This window comes from Heteronotia binoei, chromosome 8 (assembly GCF_032191835.1).
Source record: "Heteronotia binoei isolate CCM8104 ecotype False Entrance Well chromosome 8, APGP_CSIRO_Hbin_v1, whole genome shotgun sequence".
Classification (NCBI taxonomy): domain Eukaryota; kingdom Metazoa; phylum Chordata; class Lepidosauria; order Squamata; family Gekkonidae; genus Heteronotia; species Heteronotia binoei.
Window position 1 is genome coordinate 41,693,299 of NC_083230.1, and position 21,315 is coordinate 41,714,613.

Sequence of the window (21,315 nt, forward strand, 5' to 3'; positions counted from 1 at the left end):
TTCCTCTTGACCAGCTTTGCCAGGATAGGCTACGTTATAAACCATTTACTTAGAAGAAAGTCACCTGGTGCTCATTCATCCTAGGAATTGCATAGATTGAATAACATGGCTGCCTTCCTTTGTTTTAGGAATCCATCAGTGCCCTTGTGACATCAACTATTATTACACCAATACCCATGCTAATTGTAGACCAACTGTTATGTAGACCACCAACTAGTATTCCTAATACTAAGAAAAAGGGGAAAACACTTTGGGGTATAAGAGACATGAAAAAAAAAATCAAGACTGATGAACAAGCAAACAACACAATTGCTCTATGTAAATTCCTACAATTTTGTGGGCATTTTGCCAATTTTATTCATTTCATATGTACCGGTATTTGTTCCAGACTGCATAAAGAGAAATTTCAAAATTGGGGCGGGGGGGGGGAGAGATTGGTTTGTATTTTCTGGCTCCTTGTGTGGAGAAATGTATTTTACATTGAAGGTTTAGATCGTATGTTTTTGTTTCATACTTGAAAACTGTGGGGTGGGGGGGGAGGTTAGAAATGGCAATTGCTCCCTGGCTGGATACAATGAGAGGTCATATCTAACAGGGAACGGACAGACTTAAGATGCTAGAAAGTAACCAGGAAATGTTACTTTGACCTATAGATTGTGGACAAGGAGAGATAATAAAATTCCTTGGCATGGAGAGAAGAATATCTTTTTTGCTGATTATTTTTTGCTGTAAGCTTTACAGAACTTACAAGATCTCTCACCTGGGTTCTTGCTGAAGGTGGGCATTGCTATGTGGGAGACTGAAATTTGGTGTAGTGGTTAATGTGTGGGCTGTAATCTGGGAGAGTTTGATTCTCCACTTCTACACATGCAGCTGCTGATGTGACCTTGGGTCAGTCACAAGTTCTCTCAGAGCTGTTCTCTCAAGAGCACTTCTCAAAAGAACTCTCTCAGTCCCTCCTATTTTACAGGGTATCTGGTGTGGGTAGGTGAAGGGAAAGGAGACTGTAAGCTGCTCTGAAACTCCTAGTGAAGGCGCGGTATATATCCAGTCTCTCTTCTTCCTCATCAAGTTAAGGAGCCTGCCATAGAATAACATCAGATAGGGCATGTATAGAGTGAGGAACAGAAGAATTGTGTGTTTATACTTTTCTTTTGGATCTCTTGCTCTGTCTGTTGCTTTGTTGAGTATATTTATTTTAAATAGATGCTTCATAACTTTTAACACTGGTTTTCTGTACCACCTGGACCTCCACTGTTGATTACACTATTTTAAACAGGCACCACGAGATCGGGACAGTCAATCAACTGGCAAGCTGCTAACCCCCCGGTGGTGCATAAGTGGCAGTAAGACATGCTAGCACAATATGGGGCCTTAGAATAGCAATACATGGAAAGGTCACTGGGAATTACCTCTCAGTGGATAATTCTTTCAAAGGTCAAGTGGTGTCAATGTGTGAACCAAAAGAAGAGAAAAGTTCCTTGAAGGGCAAGACAGAACAGGACCTGCAGGTCAGTGGGACTGTTCTACCATAACTTGTTTCTCCTCACCATTTGAGATTGAAAGGCAAGAAGGCTCCCATTCTTGGACAAAAAGGGTGTTTAGCAAAGTATTTGATTATTATTTTGGAACAGAATAATTCAGCCTCTTTTCTTTCTGCTGTGGCTAATAATTCTGGCATTACCAAATCAGCATTTCCAATTATTCCATTTTGCTTCAAAAACAAGATAATCATGTTTTATAAAATGTCTGATCATCCCATTATTTTTATGTTTCTACTTTTCCCCTGCAGTCTGATATCAGAACAATCTTTTTAATAGAACAAAGCAGTAGACAGGTGCACCTTTTAGACCAACTAAGTTTTATTCAGAATTTAAGCTTTTGTATGCTCTTAAGCAGACTTCATCAGACCAACTTAGTTGGTTTTAAAGGTGACCTTGTCTACTGCTTTGTTCTATTACTTCAGACCAACACGGCTGCCTACTGGGATCAATCTTTTTACTAGAAGACGTTGGAGCGATCTCCTTGAAAACATTAGAATTATTGTATATACAGTGCTTCTAGGACAGAGGAAATAGAGCCCTATATCTAATCTCTTTTCCCTGGAATGCACAGTAATGTTACCAAGACATCTTTCTTGGCTGAATGCATCCCAGGGACAGTTCTCTACAGAGCTTATAAAAAGACAGAATTATTTGGATGTTATTTTGGTACATTTTGTTCATATTGCATCTCAAGATAACTAGGCTTTTATCATTCATTTAGCTCTTATCTCTCAAATGAGTCAAGCAAGAGGCAGAACCCCAGGGGAACTAATTTAAGAAGGATTAAATAAATATCTGAATTGAAAAGGAAGATACCCCCCATATGAAATAGCTCCTCAGGCATTCTTCTTTGGTTAACAATTGCAGCAATAGAGGCACCAAAGAAGCAGATTAGAACTGCCATAATGTAATTGTCTGTTAAAAGATTTATCGTAGATTTCACACTTTCCTAAAGAAAACACACTGGGTGTTTTTAAAAGTGTAATATTCCCCAGTACAGCATGTTACAATCTTTATCAGACCAAATCTACCCCCTTGAATATTAGGTCAAGTTCTTCCTCTACAGAAGTTAACTTATTCATCCCCCACCCCCAGATTTCATTTCCTAATTAGATTTTTAGAGCAGCTGTATATGCCAACCCAATTGTATGTTTTACTCTAGGCTATTAAAAATTTATGGAAGGAGATCTGCAATACAAAAGTGCTCTCAGAACAGCGTTTTGCAATCTTGTTTTATCATGTTTTGCCGGTAGTGATGAGGGAGCTCCCAACAGTATGGAATTAGCTAGGTATTTATGAGCTTCTTTGTCAATGGTCATTTAAAACTCTTATTTCTGAGAATTCTCTTTCAGTTGTAGTGTTGGTGAATATATGCTGATAGTGCCATACTTGTGTCCCTTGTCCTATTGCTTCCTGGGCATCATAATTTAGTTTTACCAACTATGCACTCACCCCACCAGAAATTCCAGGATGGAGAATTGCTCAGAAATTCATTTGGTCCTTTTGCCAAAAAAGACAAGAGTGGATTTCATGATGGAACAACCACAGCCACCACATAGAATGTTTTCATGAAGCAATTAAGAGGGCTGACCCAAACAAAGAAGGCACTAAACAAATGTCAGTTCAAGTTCATGAACTTTGATGATTTGTTCATGCAGCTCACAGCAATAAATAAAATCTTGATTATGAGATCACATATCCATGAGATTGCACACGTGCTTCATGTTTAAACCGGACATTGTGCAATACTGCTGTGCATGCATTTTCAGCACACAAGAGCACCAACTATTTAGGGTATGAATCTTTGGTTGCACACAAACCGCTTAGTGCGGAATTTAAATTAAATACTGAGCATAGGAAAGATTACATGAGCAACATTATATTTACCTGCCAGCAATCAGACCTTGCTTGACCATAGTAGTAAATGGAATAGCTAAGATACCAGCCAAAGGAAGTATACTATACAGTGCCATTTATTCCTCTGTACCCAAAGTATCAATATATCTAATTCTGAATGTTGCTAAATTTATAGGTACTTAAAGCCAGAGACTGGAGCCATGAACAGACAAGACAGACCCTTTTTAAAAACCTAGGAAGTGCGTTAGGTTTGTAGAAGAAACTGAAAAAAAATAAAGAAATACTTTAAGAAATGGATGCCCTGAGAGGTCATTGCTAGGCAACTGTCACTTTTTCAGGGTGAAGGCAGGCAGGAGTCCAAAGCCAGGAGGAGACCTTGGTGGGTAGAGAGGTCCCTGGCTGGGCCATCTTGCACTTCCAGGAGGCATTGCTGAGCCAAGGGGACTTGGGCCTGGCTGGCCTAGATGTCTGCAGCCAAGGTCGGGTGAGTCGTGGTGGCAGCGAAGACTGAGGGTGCAAGGATGAGCCCAGTTGGGGTCTCCTCCGTTAGACACACAGCATACATTGGTTTTCAGGAGAGAGCGTCCGCTTTCTGGTTCTGGTTCTGCAGGATGTAGGTAATCCGGAAGTCAAACCGAGAAAATAAGAGGGACCACCGGATCTGACGCTGGGTGAGGCGTCAAGCAGTCTGTAGGTGCTCCAGGTTTCAGTGGTCAGTCAGGACCTGGATGGGGTGGTGGGCCCCTTCAAGGTGAGGCCTCCAAACCTCAAAGGTGGTCTTGATGGCCAGGAGTTCCTGCTCCCAGATAGTGTAGTTGCACTCTGCGGGCGTCAGCTGCCATGAATAGTATGCGCAGGCTTGTAGCGGCTGGAAGGGGTCTTCTCGCTGGGATAGCACTGTGCCCAGGGCCATGCTGGGGGCGTTGGTCTCTACTGTGAACGGCAGGTGCGGGTCTGAGTAACGCAGGAGCAGCTCAACGGTGAAGCAGGTTTTCAGGGTGGTGAAGGCATGGTCTGCCTCTGGAGTCCAGTGAAATGGCTCTTTGGGCCGGAGGAGCTGGGTCAGAGGTGTGGTTATGTCGACATAGGCAGGGATGAACTGGCGGTAATAATTGGAAAAGCCAAGGAACCACTGTATGTCCTTGCAGTTCCGCGGCGTCTGCCAGGTCAGGACCATCTTGACTTTCTTCGGGTCCATCATGGGGAAAGACGATGTGGCCAAGGAACTCGACTGCTGTTAAGTCGAAGGTGCACTTCTCTAGCTTGGCATAGAGACCATGCTCGCGCAGGCATTGCAGGACCTGGAGGACATGCCCTGCGTGCTGGTTGGGGCTTTGGGAATAAATTAAATTGTCATCTAAATAAATGATCACAAAGCGGTTGAGCAGGTCGTGGAAGATGTCGTTCATCAGCCTTTGGAAGACAGCGGGGGGCATTGGTCAGGCCAAAGGGCATCACATCGTACTGGCCATAGTGGATCCCAAAAGCCATCTTCCATTCCTCTCTGGAGGAAGCACTGGACACTTGGGTGGGGCAGCGACAGTGGCTTGCTGCTGCTGTTGCAGGTGAGCCACCATTTGAGTGAGGATTTAGATGGGTGTCACTTGGCTTAAGAATGCATTGTAAATTGTGTTTTCTTATTAATGAACTGAACTTACTCCATGGCTATTTTCTTTTTTCTCTTTATGGAATTCTGCATATTCAGGCCATTTTGAAGGGATTTAGATATGTAAAAATGCACCTCCAATATCTGTAGGCCAGTTATGAATGTCTGCTGCTCCCAAATGGATCCAGCTGCAAGGCAGGTATGCAATGTTTAGTCTGCATTGCCAATTTCTGCTTTCTTTGGGGAGAAATGCCTTTTCAGGAGTTTGTTATCTACTTTCTGCACATCCTGGTTTGTTCTATGGCACGGAAATGTACTATTATTTGGTTCTTTATATGTATGTGAAAAATTATTACCACTTAGTTATCTTCCTCTTCCACATTTGTTTAGAACCAAACATACTTGTTTTCTATCTACTTTATTTTTAACCCATTTACACTAACTGTCTTTTGCAATTTCATACGTGTGAAACCATAAACATTGAAAATTATTATTTCTAATTTTATCATAGCTCAGCTTCCACTTCATGTTTTCTCTAGCCAGGTCTCCAAAATGCATTCCTTTGTGATATTTTGGCTAACCTTAGGAGGCTCTGTCAAATAGATCGGTAGGGTTCCAAAAACAACCTTAACAATAATAATTCTAAGAACAAAAGGAATAATACGATGGTTACTTTCCAATTTTAGGCAAGAATACCAAAATTATTATAAAAGTTTTTTTTTTTAAATAGCTTCAGTAGATTGGTTTCACAGCAAGCTTCAGATCTTTCTAGAAAGATGAGGCTGTAAAGAAACCTCTTGGAACTGGCAGTAGCTTAAGGGCAAACACTGCTATAAGATGGATGCATAAATAACAGATACTGTATAGTGGTCTCCTTCTTGAAGTGCATGTTCAGCTACAGCTGATTTTTCTGGCTGAAACAAGCGACAGTGTCTCTTGTGTTCGGTGAGACGGGTGTTGATACTGCGTTGGGTAGTGCCAATGTAGAGTGCACCACAGGAGCAGGGTATTTTGTAGACTCCAGGGGTTGAAAGTGGATCTCTCATATCTTTGGCCGAGCGCAGCATGTGGCGGATCTGTTGTGTGGGCTTGAAAACTGTGTCAACATTTTTGTTTCAGCCAGAAAAATCAGCTGTAGCTGAACATGCACTTCAAGAAGGAGACCACGTCATCCACTTTGAAAGAACTGAAGTCCTTTCTACGGTCTCACATTATCATACCCGCCTGAACAGAGAAGCTATTGAGATTTACAAACACCAGCACAATTTTAACAGAACAGAAGAAGGCATTTTCATCCACCAATCTTGGTACCCAGCTCTGCAAAACACCCTACAGACTATAAATTGCAGAAAGTCTCAGAACAACCAGCAAATTCCACAGAACAATCAGCACAGTCAACAACCATCTTCCTTATCTTCAAACCCCTTCCAACCCTCCCAGCAATTAACACGGAACAATGGTCACATTCAACAGCCAGTTTCCTTATCACTACCCTTCCAGGAAGCCCCACCAAACAATGGGCACATCCACAAACCAATTGCCCTTTCATCACACCCCCTCCAGCCTAGAAATAGCAGCTCTCCAGCAGCCCTGGCCCCACTAAATGCACAGCAGCCAAGAAGGTCTGAGCACCTGCTCTGGCTGCAACGCCACTGAGGATGTTCTCCGCAGCTGAGAACGAAATGTCTGGAAGGAAAACTTTCTCCAGTAGAACACGGCACTTGATCCCGAAAGATTCTACAAACCCTAATAAAATATGTATTAAATGTATTTCCCTGTTTTTACATTCAATTTGTTACCTTTGAAGGCTCAAAGAACTTCATGCAGAAATGTCAGAAGTGTTAATATTCTCTTCCCAAGTTCTTGTATATATTTTCTCACTTTGTGTAGCATCCATGTTGTCCTCTGTACAAACTGCCTATTTTTATTTATAGAAGAATTTAAATAGACTGGAAATAAATATTGTCAATTCAGTGTAAGCAATTTCATGACTTGTTGTTGGCTAAGAGAACAAGGATGTATGTATATATGGATGGATGGATATATCACCTGTAAAATAAGTATAATGAGTGTTTCTTGTTATCACAGAAGAGGGATATAACAAAATGAAGATATATTGCAGGGGTGTCAAACTCGTCTGTTATGAGAGCCGGATCTGCCATAAATGAGACCTTGTTGCCCCGGGCCAGGCTAGGCTGGGCCATGTGTGTACCTTAAGATTAGGCAGAGATATAGGAGCCCCATGGCACAGAGTGGTAAAGCTGCAGTACTGTAGTTGAAGCTCTGCTCACGACCTGAGTTTGATCCCGGTAGAAGTTGGGTTCAGGTAGCCGGCTCAAGGTTTACTCAGTCTTCCATTCTTCTGAGGTTGGTAAAATGAGTACCCAGCTTGCTGGGAGGAAAGTGTAGATGACTGGGGAACGTAATGGCAAACCACCCCGTAAAAAAGTCTGCCATGAAAATGTCATGATGCGACATCACCCCAGAGTCGGAAATGATTGGTACTTGCACAGGCAACTACCTTTACCTTTTACCAAAGATATAAATTTTATAAAGGACACAGACAAACACAAAGATTTTTTTTAAAAAAAACCTTAAAATAAAACATGCTTAAACATTAGCACATTGGTCTGAAAGGTGCTTTTTTTTTTTCTTCCATGGGATCCTGGGAACTGGGCAAAGGAAGCTCTGGCTTTTTCCCTCCCCAGGGGACCAGGTGGGGAAGGAAGAGAGGCTTGCCTCAGTAGCTCTGCTGTGTGATTAAGAGAGCCTGGCAAAGCAACCTCTGCCACCACCCCTTTCTCCCTAAGGGAGGAGTCTTAGCCAATGAAGAAAATAGAGGTTTTGCTCTGTAGCTTCTGTGCAATTGAGGAAGTCTGGCAAAACAAGCTGTTATGCAGAAGGAAGCAAGAGACAGGGAGAAAGAAGCAGATGACAGTCAGTTGCTCAGGGAGCTGATATGAGCCCTCCGAGGGCTTTTGACCCCCGGGCCACATGTTTGACATCCCTAGTGTATTGGAACATCCATGGTGTTGCATTCAAGAGCATATGATCCATCCTGTGAAAAGAGTACTCTGGGTATATTTAAACTGTCTTGCATTAAGATATTTGAATATGTCATCAGTACCTGGGACATTCTTATCTCACCCAATTCCTTTTTCCTAGCTTTGCTTTCCAGTTCCATGTTTCCTTGCTCAGTGTCTTCATTTTAAAAGTTCTAGTCATCCCATAGTGTTTATGTCTGGACAAATCAGCTACATTGCTAGAACATCTCTCACCCTTAGTTGACATCCCATCAGACCATTAAAAATAGATAGCATAGTGGAATCAATTCAGAAATAGTCCCCCCCCCTTTTTTTCCATGGCTTTTTAGTGTATGTAGGGGATGAGGACAACTCAATGTCACTGGTTTGCAGTGGGCCCAGATAGATGAAGCTTGGGTCCTGATTCAATGAACACTAAATACTGTTTAGTATTTCGAGATATGTCATAAATATGGAAAACACATGAAGAAATGAAATACAGCATGAAGGGACAAGCCAAATAAATCTGAGTTTGACACCCCTAGGAGATGAGTTGTGGGAGTACCATTACAGACCCATACCTATACAGAGCTGCTGCCTGTAAACCAAATAGTACTTTAGACTTCTGAATTTCCCACACTGAGTCTCTGTAACAAACATTTTTCTAAGTGAGGAAGTCACTTTCAGTTAGCTGTTGTGGTGGATGCTGGCTCTATCCCCTGGCTCATAAAATCTAGAGAAGCAATTTTCCACTGTGCTTTAGGCATGTTACTGTCTGGATTGCTTAAGCTGATGTGTGATATGGTGATGAGTGGATGTCCTTGTCTATATATTGGAGTCTGGGCTACGTATTCCCTTTGAAACCACTACATATTCCCTTTGATACCTGATCCACAGAAGCCTTTCCTGTGAAATACAAAATGATATATTTGTTCATTATTGAGAATAGGTGTCAACATAATAATTTAGTAAGCATTTAAAGTGCAGAAATCTGCTAGCAACTCCTACCTCCCACCTAGGTAAATATACTGGGCTAAGAGTAGCACTGAGGTATGAAGCCATGCATGACTATTCAGCCATAATTATTCATGAAGGCCATCTTCTCCTTTATACTTCATGATTACCTTTCAATGAAGTCACTCCAAATTTCAAATAACAGTTTTGTTCCTTGAATGTAAGAAGCAGGAGGGGGAAAAATCCCTCTTACAATTTCCATAATGAATTGCTAAAAGTAGAACACATTTATGAATGGTCATGAGCTCTAATTGCTGTAATTTTAATATAATCCTTTGAAAATGAAGAGATTTAAGTACTTCTATTCAAGACCATACATGGCTGAAATATTCAGAAATCCACTCCATATCTTTCCCCATAATTTTGGGGAGCCTTACTTTCATTTTCTTTGTTCATGATAGTTTGCTATGAATAGAAATATTGCTCTATTTACCTTAAAAGTTCATCAATCTATTCCTACATGAATTTTACAATGAGAAAAAAAAATCATATAAATTAAAATATTTCTCACTCTTCTATTTGTGACTAGTATGCTATGAGAAACAACATACATACAATACAAATAAATTGAGGTGTGACACTCCACAGTTGCCTGGGAACCTACAATCACCTGTCATTAGTCCTGTGTGAAAGGTATGTGTTCATTCCTAGGTTCTAACTGTTTTCATTCTCTATCCTTTCCATTTAGATACAGGAATGTTCAAAAAAATAATAGATATAGGAATATTCCAAAAAATGCGGAGGACACTCAGCTCTATTGATGGGGGGCCAGACCAATTGCATCCCAGAAAATCTGGACCTGGCCTTGCAATCCATAGTGAAATGGCTCAGGCAGAGTCGACTAAATTGAACCCAGTGAAGACAGGGGTTCTATGTCTAAGCTGAGGCAGCCTGGGAAGAGAGATCCCTTTGCTGACCTTCACTGGGGTGCCTTTAGTGCCAGCTTCTAAGGTCAAGAGCTTAGGGGTACTCCTGGAGTCCTCACTGACTATGGAGGCCCAGGTAGCAGCCACTGCCAAATCTGCATTGTATCATCTTAGGTGGATAAAGCAGCTGGTTCTACACCTGGAGCGCAGCAACTTGACCACAGTAATTCATGTGATGGTCACCTCAAGAACAGACTACTGTAATGCCCTCTACATAGGGCTGCCCTTGACTCAAACTCGAAAGCTGCAACTGGTGTAGAATGCTGCAGCCAGGTTGTTATTAGAGCTACCTTTACGGGAGCACATTCAACCTGCGCTGGAGACGTTGCACTGGTTGCCTGCAGCATCCCAACCTTGCTTCAAGGTGCTGGTTATGATCTTTAAAGCCATATATGGCCTGGGATCTATCTACATCCAGGACCGCCTTTCCTCACATAAGCCTCAGAGAACACTATGCTCAAGCTCACAAAATCTCTTAATGATCCCCAGGCCAAAGGACTCTCAGCTGTCCACCACCAGGGCAAAAGCCTTTCCGGTGGCAGCCCCTACCCTCTGGAATGCTCTTCCTGAAAACATCAGAGCCCTGTGGGACTTGCCACAATTCTGCAGGGCCTGCAAGACAGAACTGTTTAGACGGGCTTTTAACATCTAAATGGAGGCAACCAGTACTTCACCATCCCACACCATTAATATCTTAACCCGACCCAAAAAGAATGTACAGCGCTCAATAATATTCAATAACATAATGGTAAACAGTGCTAATCAAGAATAAATAATGCCATCTAGGGATTAAAACTGTATATGTTTGATATATTTTAATAATTTACTGTTATTTTATTGTAACAATTTAATTGTATGTTGTTTTAATTGTTGTTAGTTGCCCTGAGCCCACCAGGGAAGGGCAGAATATAAATTAATTAAATAAATAAAAATATTTCCTGCCCTAGCAAACTACTCCCATGTTGCCCAAGGCAGTAAAAAGTACATATCTACTACAAAGGACCATATACACTAGGCATAATCAAGTCCTGCATGACCTGGGACCCACGTATCTGTAGGCCTACCTCCCTGATACTCTGCTCTGAGCCCGCTTCGGTGGGGTAGGGCGGGATATAAATCAAATAAAATGAAAAAATGAAATGAAATGCTATGGCAGCTTTGTTAATCTGAGGAAGGTTTTGTAAGCCGTGCAGTGACTTGATCTGTTAAATGTTAAGGTTCATGGTCTAGGGGTCTGTAAAACCCACAGACCTCGGACCTCCATGGACTGCCATTTTTCTGGACAATGTCCATCCCTATTAGCCACCTTGGTAGCCTTGACCAGGGCAGAAAGGCAGGATATTATTTTACTGCAAATAAATAATAAATATAGAGATCTTCTCTGACTAGCACCAATTCTCTGTGGTCCCAACCAGAAATCTTTCACATGACCTACTACCTGATCTCTTTTAGATTAAGATGCCAGGGACTGAACCCAGGACCTTCTGCAGGCAAAGTAAATGCTCTAGCACTACTAAACAACCCCATCTCCCAAGCTATCTGCCCTTTGTTGGGAAATGTTAGTAGTAAAATGTATTATACAGAGTGGGCTCTGGATCACAACAGCTTATGCCATGATAAACGTATTAGTTTTTAAGGTACCAGAAGCGGGTTTGTGTGTGTGTGTGTGTGTGTGTGTGTTATTCCAGTTGTAGAAGGTTAACACTGTGGAAGTAATAACAATAGTACCTTTAAAAAGACTTGAATTTGAAAGAAAAATATGCTACTTCTTCTATTATGAATGTTGTTCTGCTCAGCCTCTTATACCATTTGTCCATTTGCTTTGAATATGTAGTTAACTCTGTCACTGATCAATGAACAGGATTGAAATGTGCAAATTTTGACAGAATCATGGACCATTATCTATGAATAGGAATTCTGCTTCCCACCCCCCACCCCCACAGAAGAGGGTATTTATGCTCCTGTTGCAATTAATATATGCTTCTGTGTTCTGTTTGTTTTCAGGCACAGAATGGTTTGGTATACTATTTTACATGTTGTTATAATTTAAAATAAAATATTAACGATTCAATGAATCCTATCTACCACCACCCATATGTTCTGCAGTGATAAGCTGAGTTCTTTAGTAGCTGAGTCATATATTATTCAATAGCAATTTTTTAACAGCTTTTGTTAAATGCAACTTAGTTTCTCCTGGCTAAAGCAAAGGCTCTATTTGATGAAGAAGTTAAGAACATCACAGGAAATCTTTTATCCCACATTCAAATGCTGTTTCTTTCTCTCGCACACACATACTGGTCCCTTTTTATCCACACACAATTACTATATTTTAAAAAGCCTTTCACTTTGGTCTATTTCTAATAAGTCATGAAAATAACAAGTAGATCAGCTTCAGCAACCCTGTATTATAGAACAAATCTTCTATCTGTCCTCTCCTGTCCCATATCAAGAAGTGCAAGTTCAGGATCCACAGTAAATTTTACTGGTGTTTAGAATTCAACAAGAGATGGGCCTGCAAGACTTGTGGGGGGAATCCCATATCCCCCCATTGCTGAGCTGGTGAAGCTCCAGGCTTCACAACAAACACTGAGCCCAGCAACTGCTGTCTGTTGCCACCTCCAGGCCTGCAGTGGCTGTTGATGTCCACTGCCACAGTCCTTGGACCTGGAGCAGCTGCTGGCATTTGCCATGGTGGCACTCCAATCTACAGCAGCTGCCAGAATCCACCACCACTTCTGGGCCTGCAGCGGCTGCCAGAGTCCTTGCCACCAGGCCTGCAGCAGCTGCCAGTGTCCTCCGCCACTGGACCCAGAGCTGTTTTCTGAAGTATATGGGGGGTGGTGGTGGTGGTGTTGTATTTTGGGGAAATTTAAATCCCCCTATGTATTTCTTATTTAAGATTTTCTGCATATTTTGAGAGTTCAATTGTAGGCATGCAGATGTTCAGACGCACTCAATACCCTTTTGTAATGCAATAGGACACTTTGTGCATTCTCTTGTGAATGAATAATCCTGCCTGGCATCAATAAACATATGTGCCTGGTGTCTCTGTTGCACAGTCCACCCACCACCAATACTGAAATGATCAGTTTTCTTTTTTAAATTTAAACATGTATATTTTATATAACAACAAAATTTAAAATGCAAAATGGTATAAAAATAATGTCGTGGATCTAGGTGTATCTAATTTCCACTAAGCTGGATCCTACGCTCCCTTCCCTATAGCTTACCTGCAACAGAAAAAGGCTTTCTTTAACCATGAAAGATATTTCTCCATCAGAGGAGGACTTTCTCTTTAAGAAAAAGGAGAAGACTGTTAGGATCCAACATAGATGAAGGGAATTATAGGATTCAGCCCAATAAAATCAAAATACCACTAATTCAAGTAACGCTAGTAGTACTACTCAAGACCTCAATCAATTGATCTAATAAAGTTCTTTGAAAGTGCCCTGCCTTGCAGAATTTCAAAACTGGAACAAAAGAAGGGGCTCTTCCTTTGAACATACCTTCACATATTTCTTATGTCTGATGTTACCTTGAGGTGTCATTTGGTACATCTCACATTCTTTCTGATACAATAGGTATAAAAATTAACTATTCCATAGAGTGCTATAACTATTATTTTTGTCCTGGAGTTCCCCTGTAATACTTGGAGCAAGATGAAAGACCAAAAAAGTTATAAGGTAAAGGAAAGGTCGTTGGGAATAATGCAAACTTTCTTACTTCACCTCTCTCTGCAGGACCTTGGAGCTATACAGCAATGTCAATGAAATCCACACATGAGACTCCTCTACCCCAAGACCAAGTAATAATGACCACCACTCATCTCTGGGTGTTTTACTCCAAGAGAATTGCTTCTCCAGAAGTAGATCAAGGCACCTGTAGGTCCTCAGTTAGGGTAAGGGGCATTTATCGGAGCTGTATGATGTTGCTTTTTAAAGGCATGATGGCCTACATCTACATCTGTGAACTTTGGCAGATTCCCGGCCAGGCTGATCCATGATGCTCACTACATTTCCACCAATTCAGAGCAACAATGATATGAATGAAATATTTCTGTATCGGGAATCTCAAACAAGCAAACAACCTTAAGCATTTCCACTCTGATGTATCTAATGACAACACTTTTGTATAACAAGGATGCAAGTTTCCTTTGTCATGAAGCTTTTGCTGAAAACATAACACCTTGTTTAAAACAATTATTCCCTTTTAGATAGACTCGCACTACATTGGAGTCAGGCAGCTGTTAATGTAGCTCATTCATATTTCATTTGCTTTACAAAGCTATCTGTCAGGCTCTTTGATGAAAGTTTAAATCTTCTTATGCAGGAAAAGTGTAAGCACAGACATCAGCATCTCAGAAGCTAAACTTTCCATCAATTATACGTACATTATTATGTGTCCTCTTTTTAAAAAAATCTCTAAAAACAGGATTTCTCTAAAATATTGAAATAAGGAGCTGTGCTCTGACAGTGATTTTGCTGTCATCCAAAATATATGCTAACACCTTAATATTTGGAATACATTGGCTCAAGGAGGGCCATATCTTGGTTCAATCCACTTTTTGAGCCCATTCTGAATCGAACTCTGGAGGAATCAAACTCTGGCAAGGAATGTTTTTGTTTTGTTTGTCTACTGCATACCCAGAGATATTTAGAGAACAAGTATGATTGGTGGAAAATTCATATTTCTCCACTTAGAAGAGTGAAATTATATTGGCTGAGCATCCAGTGAATACTCATCCAATTAAATATTGTTCCTCATGCCCATTTTAAATCAATCAGAGATCATTTACACAAGCGCATGCCTTGGTCTACCAATAAGTTATTCTGGAGTACTTCCATTTGAAATGGTTTTGGTCTAGGTGGTTTCAGTAAGAACAGCTTGGTTTCATCATACCAAATACTCTGGCTGAGCATGGTTAACAGCCACTGTTATCACCTAAGAGTAGTGTTAGATATAGCCATAGGGAGAGGAATGCCCAGATTGTGCACTCAGTGTTTGCACTTTCACTTAAGTTTCCCACAGAGGAGTTGTACAAACAAATTATGCATCCCTCCTGAATGGTCTACTCCCATGTGCTGGCTGTGGTGAGGATTTGAATCTGAGTCTCCCAGATCCTAAACTGACACTTTTATTAGCCAAAATGCTATCAAGTTAATTTAGGGGATTTTAGTCAATTAGACAAGATGGCATAAATATCATAGGGTCATTTACCTATGTCTATCTGGATCAGTTTTCCCAGGAGTCCCTTAGTCAATTATTAGAGTTTGTAACTGAAGCAAATTATATTTATTGGGGAAACTTCAAGCATACAAGATAAAAACACACATTCAACATGAGCAGTTCAGAACTAAGAAAAATAGATATGAAAAGATAGGGATGTTTGCATTAGCAGGAAGTATCATTGAGGGGTAATACATTACCTTTCCTGGAGAGAAGCAGAGGTTCAGCAGTGAAGATGGGGGGCAGAGGGGAAGCGTGAGACCAGCATCACCTGCAATAATGGACCCAAACTGATCAGGAATAGGGATGGTTCTTCCAGCAAGGTAGTGGTCTGTCTGGAAAGAGTCACACCTGAATGGCAGAAGGATCTGCCATAAATAGCCAAATTCATGACCTGAGGCAGGAACCCTTGATGGGGCTTCCTGGCAGATTAATGATTCCCAGGAAATTTAACAAAAGTCATCCAGAGAATGGTTATTGCTTCTCTGAGTGGATCATATACTAAGACAAAGAAAACTATGTTGGGCAATTTAGGGTCTAATGTTTATTATTGTGACACCTCTTGGGAAAACATAGGGAAAACAAAGGAATTGGGAACAGAGGAGATGGGTGACAGGAACTGGCTGATGGTGAAAGAAGTGATTTCCTGAATAGGTGGCAGGAAGAGTCTTTTGTCCGTCTGCAAATGCTGCAGATGCTCTTTACATAACTAAAGTTTATGCAAGAGCACTGGAATGTGGCATGAAGTGTAGAAGCAGCCCTTTCATGGCTGCCACAGGAAAATATGTTGTCCTTTTGAAATATAATAATCATTCAGTTAAAGAAGTTGTACTGTGGGCTTTTTTCAAAGCTGCAAGAATTAATTTACAACACAGAGGCCACATACAAGCCTATCATAGAAGCCACATACATATTGAGCCTAAAGAATATTACAGCCTTCTTAAGAAATACCCACACATTTACAAAAAAGAATGGAATTTATAAATGTCTAAAATACAAGAAGCTTTGAATACTGGAAGTGTGCACATTTGTTCATTTTAGAACTTTATTCATTGTCATTATTTAGATTATACCTGTTTTTCTTCAGTTTGTTTTTCTATCATTCCCTTTTCTTCTCTACCCACTCAACCGCAACAACCAACATCACTGGCCACTCGTGGACTGAACCAGGTTGATATGGCTGTTACAGTACTTCCATTCTGGTCCAGATCTGTAAGATGATAGCACAGACTGAAACATTTTCTGTGCATCCTCCAATGCCTCAGATGCTTTCTGATGCATCTGAGTCTGATACACTGTGCCTTGGTGTACCCTGGAAAATGAAACACTGGACTTACCTGAAGGTCTCTACTCTTCATTGGGGCCAAGGCATTCAAACTGGTTAGGTCACAGCTTCTCTAACTCCGGGCAGGGCTATACAAATTTTTGTGTATGCCTCATTGTACAGAGCAAGGGTGTCCTTCCAGACAACTGAAAATTTCTTTGGAGCCACCCAGAGGAATGGACATATTATTAGTGGGACTTTCTATTTAACCATTTTGATACTGTTGTAAAAATCTGAGGCTTATGCACCTATAGAATGAAATATTTTTCCTAGTGTATCAAGATTTTTTTTTTTGGGGGCACAGTTGTTTTTGGTCATTAAGTCATGCCTAGTAAATTGAAAATAATAAATAAATAAATAAGTACAGTTTCTACTTATTTACCTGGTTAGGCTGACTGGCCTGTAATTTCCTGGTTCTCCTCTGAATCCCTTTTTAAAAATTGGTGTCACGTTCATCACTTAATTTAATATGTAAATACATATATTTACTTAATAGCAATATTTTAACCAGTCTAAACAAAAATAAGCCAAGATAGGTATCATGGAGGAATACACTGAAACAGCAGCCAATTTTCTCCTTCATTTGTTGTTGTTGTTCAGTCACATAGTCAAGTCCGACTCTTTGCAACGCCATGGACAAAGTCACACCAGGCCCTCCTGTCTTCCACCATCCTGCAAAGTCTGCTCAAATTTGTGTTTGTTACAGTAGTAACACTGTCCAGCCATCTCATCTTTTGCCGTCCCCTTCTTCTTTTGCCTTCTGTCTTTCCTAGCTTCAGGATCTTCTCCTTCATAGTGACCCTCATTTCCCCATCTTTGTAATCTAATTGATAGATTCTTTAATTTTCAATGCCAGTTGTCAGTCTTCTCCCTTTCCTGTGGGTAAGGCTGTGCCCTTAAAAAATGCACATACATTTAATCAATGAAATGTTCTTTTGTCCTCTTATTTCTTAAATCAGGAAAAATCTGCAACAATGGTCCAAGAGATAGATGGGAACATGGACTGTAATATCACAGCTGCTAGCCATGTGTGAAAAAAAAGGCTCCACATTTGTTACTGTACATGTGGTGTTCCAACTTATTTTCCTTCACCAGAAGGGTGATCAGCACATGTCACCGCTGAGATTTCTAAGCTGACTTTTACTATTACAGCCATAGCCGATTTGATCCAACAAACCTTTATTTGTTCATAGAGGACTAATTATGCATGGAGTTCAGCAGCTTCTATTCATAAATAGTTCAGCATTTTCTATTCATAAATAAAGCTAATCCACTCGTTGCATGGTTTGATAACCAGAACTATATGCTTATTTAAATATACTTATTTCAAGGGACTGCTTTGGTGATTCCTGTGTAGTTGCTCAAAATGGTCTACAGGAATTGCCAGCTGTGATTTTCATTCTGCCTTCAATTTGTTTAACACTTAATTTAAAAAGATCAAAACACTCTCTCCTACATTACTCCTTTGGTGTTACATGAAGATGTCTAGTAAGCTGTGTTTCAAATAATGATAAAACATATCTACAAGCTAGGCTGAAGCAGTGAGGAGTTTTAATGGGGCTTGTGCAAAAGCCCCTGGTGTTTGCACAAACTTGTATAAAGTGTCAGTTTTTCTCTTTAATGAAAAGCATCCCAACTGATCAAAAATAGGCCAAAATGTTCAGACTCCAGCAGTGCTGTTACCATCCATTCCTCTTCTTGCTATCACAAAATGTTCTTTCTTTACAATAACTCATTTCCTTCTTGCACAGTCCAATTTCCCCATGCACAGATGGCACACAGTAAATCCAACATCTTTTTTATCCTTCTTTTCAATAAACTCCTTAAGCAGCAGACAATTTCTTAAAAGGCCAGGTCATGCTCCCGTAAGGTCAGTAGCAACTTCTTTAACAATAGATATGGTCTAAATAGCTGTCCACCCCCCCCCCCCAAAAAAAAGAAGGGGAAAATTTCTACTGAAGAATTATCTAAAGAAAATACCAGAAAACAGGATACCAGAAAACGAATGGAGTGCCAAACTGATCAAAGCATTAACAACTGCTTGATCTGCTAAAAAAAAAATGCATGGTAGCTTAATGGGACTCACACTTCTCAAGAATTACATTCAGGTTTGTTTACTTCAGGTAGGAACTTATCTACACAATTTTAATATACAGAGAAACATATTAAGTGATTACCACATTTCAGGTACACCATTCTTTTAAAAGATTAGTGTTTTATTTTATAAATAAGATTTTATATTAACATAATAAAGATAACATTCACATAACCCCAAACATTGAAAAAAAGGCTCTATGTTTGTTACTGCACACGTGGTGTTCCACCTTACTTTCCTTCACCAGAAGGGTGATTAGCACGTGCCACCTCTGACATTTCTAAATACTTACCAGTGCAGGAACAGAATAGTTGGACACAGTCATCCTCCCTTCCAGACACTAATGGTCAGACTTTAGACATCAGTTCAGAGGTGCACACTCATACCAACTAGACCGTCTGTAGGAGAACTCAGTCAATGCCCTCTTCTCAGTAGCAATGCTTATCATGAAGAGTGGAAAGAATCTGCATATTGAATTCTTTTTTTCACATACTATTCCCTCTTGCATGCAGACTTCTTGCTTTTAAAAATTAACATTGGAAAATAAGGAGAAGCAGTTAATACTTGAGAGAAGCTTTTATGAAAAAAAGCATTCCATTCCTACTTGTAAACTAGTCACAGAAGTTGTGCCATTTATATTATCAAAGGTTCAATAGCATTTAGAAGAGTGCTTAGATTTTTAACATGCTGATGCTTAGAAATTCAGTACTCCCTGGGCTTTTTTTGTAGAAAAAGTCCAGCAGGAACTCATTAGCATATCAGACCACACCCCCTAATATTAGCATGATAGGCCACAGCAGCTGGGATAATCAAATGGAACAGGTGGTAGCCAGCTCCCCCCCCCCCCCGCCTGCCACTCCCTTTCCCTGCAAAATCTGCAGCTGCTCCTTTAAAGGTGCCCACATACCACAGCAGCAGTCCTTCAGAAGACAACGGCCACCACTCAAAGAAGGAAGGAAGGGAAGGGACAGAAATTAATACACAGAGAGGGGCAGTAGGAAAATAGACATGGAAAAAGAGAGATATATAGGGGGAGGGAATTAGAAATAAAGCAAATAGGGAGAAAGAAAGAAAGAAAGAAAGAAAGAAAGAAAGAAAGAAAGAAAGAAAGAAAGAAAGAAAGAAAGAAAGAAAGAAAGAAAGAAAGAAAGAAAATTGGAATTAGAGTAAATGGACAGAAATGAATAAAGAGAGTGGGGGAGTGGGAAAATAGACAGGGAGAAAGACAGACAGAATGAAAGAAAAAATGAAGGAATGAAAGAGGTAGGGGAAGGGAGTTGGAAATGAAGCAAATAGACGGTAAAAGACAGAGAGGAGGGAGTTGGAATTAAACAAGTGGACTGAAGTGAATAAAAAGAGTGGGGGAGTGGGAAAAAAGACAGAGAGGAAGAAAGAGGGGGAGGGAGCTGTAAATAAAGCAAATGGACAGAAATAAGTGGGAGTGAAAAACTAGACAGGGAGAATGAAAGAGATGGAGATAAGGAGTTGGAAATAAAGCAAAAATACAGGGAGAGAAGTGAAGGAAAGAAAAAAAAAAGGAGGCCCCCTTCCCAGCCACCTACCAGAAGCTGCGCTGCACCAAGGCTTCCACAGCCAGGAACATCTCTCCAGTCACTCTCCCCTCTACACACTGCTACGACAACTGGCCTTCTGCTGTCCACTCGAAGAGGCCTGGCTGCACGAAGCTTCCTCAAACTGGGAAAGGCCTTGCACAGCATAGGCACTCTCCGGCTGCCCCCCTCTCGCCAGGTCAAAACCCCACCCGCTGCCCATCTGGAGAGGCCGTGCTGCTTCTACGCTACCCCAGGCCGCACAGGGAAAATCTCTTTCTGGGCTACCGGGCCAGACCTTGTGCAGCACGGGCACTCTCCAGCTGCCCACCAACCACCCCCAACAGGAAAAAAACCCACCTGCTGCCCCTCTGGAGAGGCCATGCTACATCTAGGCCACCCCAGGCTGTGCAGGGGAATTCTCCCTCTGGACTAGCCAGGGCAGGCCTTGCACAGCATGGGCGCTCTCTGGCCGCCCACCATCCACCCCCGACAGCCAAAAAAAAAACACCTGCTGCCCCTTTGGAAAGGCTGTGCTGCATCTAGGCCACCCCAGGCTGCCTAGGGGAATTCTCCCTCTGGACAGCCAGGGCAGGCCTTGCGCAGCACGGGTGCTCTCCAGCTGCCCACCACCCTTGGGATGGCCTGAGCAGGCCTTGTGCAGCATGGGCACTCTCCGGCTGCCACCCCCCGCAAGGACAACTGGCATCTTGCCACCCTCCTGGAGAAACCCAGTTGCACCAGGCTCCCCCAAGCTGGGGCAGGCCTTGCGCAGCCTGGGTGCTCTCATCGCACCCCGCCACCCACAAATGAAATCAGCCGCCCATGGCCTAAACTCACAGGCTGTACATGTTGGCAATGCCAGCATCCATGTGTTGGGTTGCTAGTGTGGGACGGGGCTAAGCAGCTGCTGCTGCTGATGGCTGGATGATTGCTGTGCCTGGCCTCCGATTCCACAGTGCTCCTCTGCTCTTCCTTCTGATGCACTGGCCAGGAGTTCCCCATGGCCGTGTCAGGCAGCAGAGCTGGAAGGAAGGAGATGGTGGGCAGGGGTGGCAGCACAATGAAGAGGACAGAGCCGGAATGCTGGGCTATGCAGTCGGAACACTGGGGAACTGTTATGCTTCTGTTTCACTTTTATATTTGACTA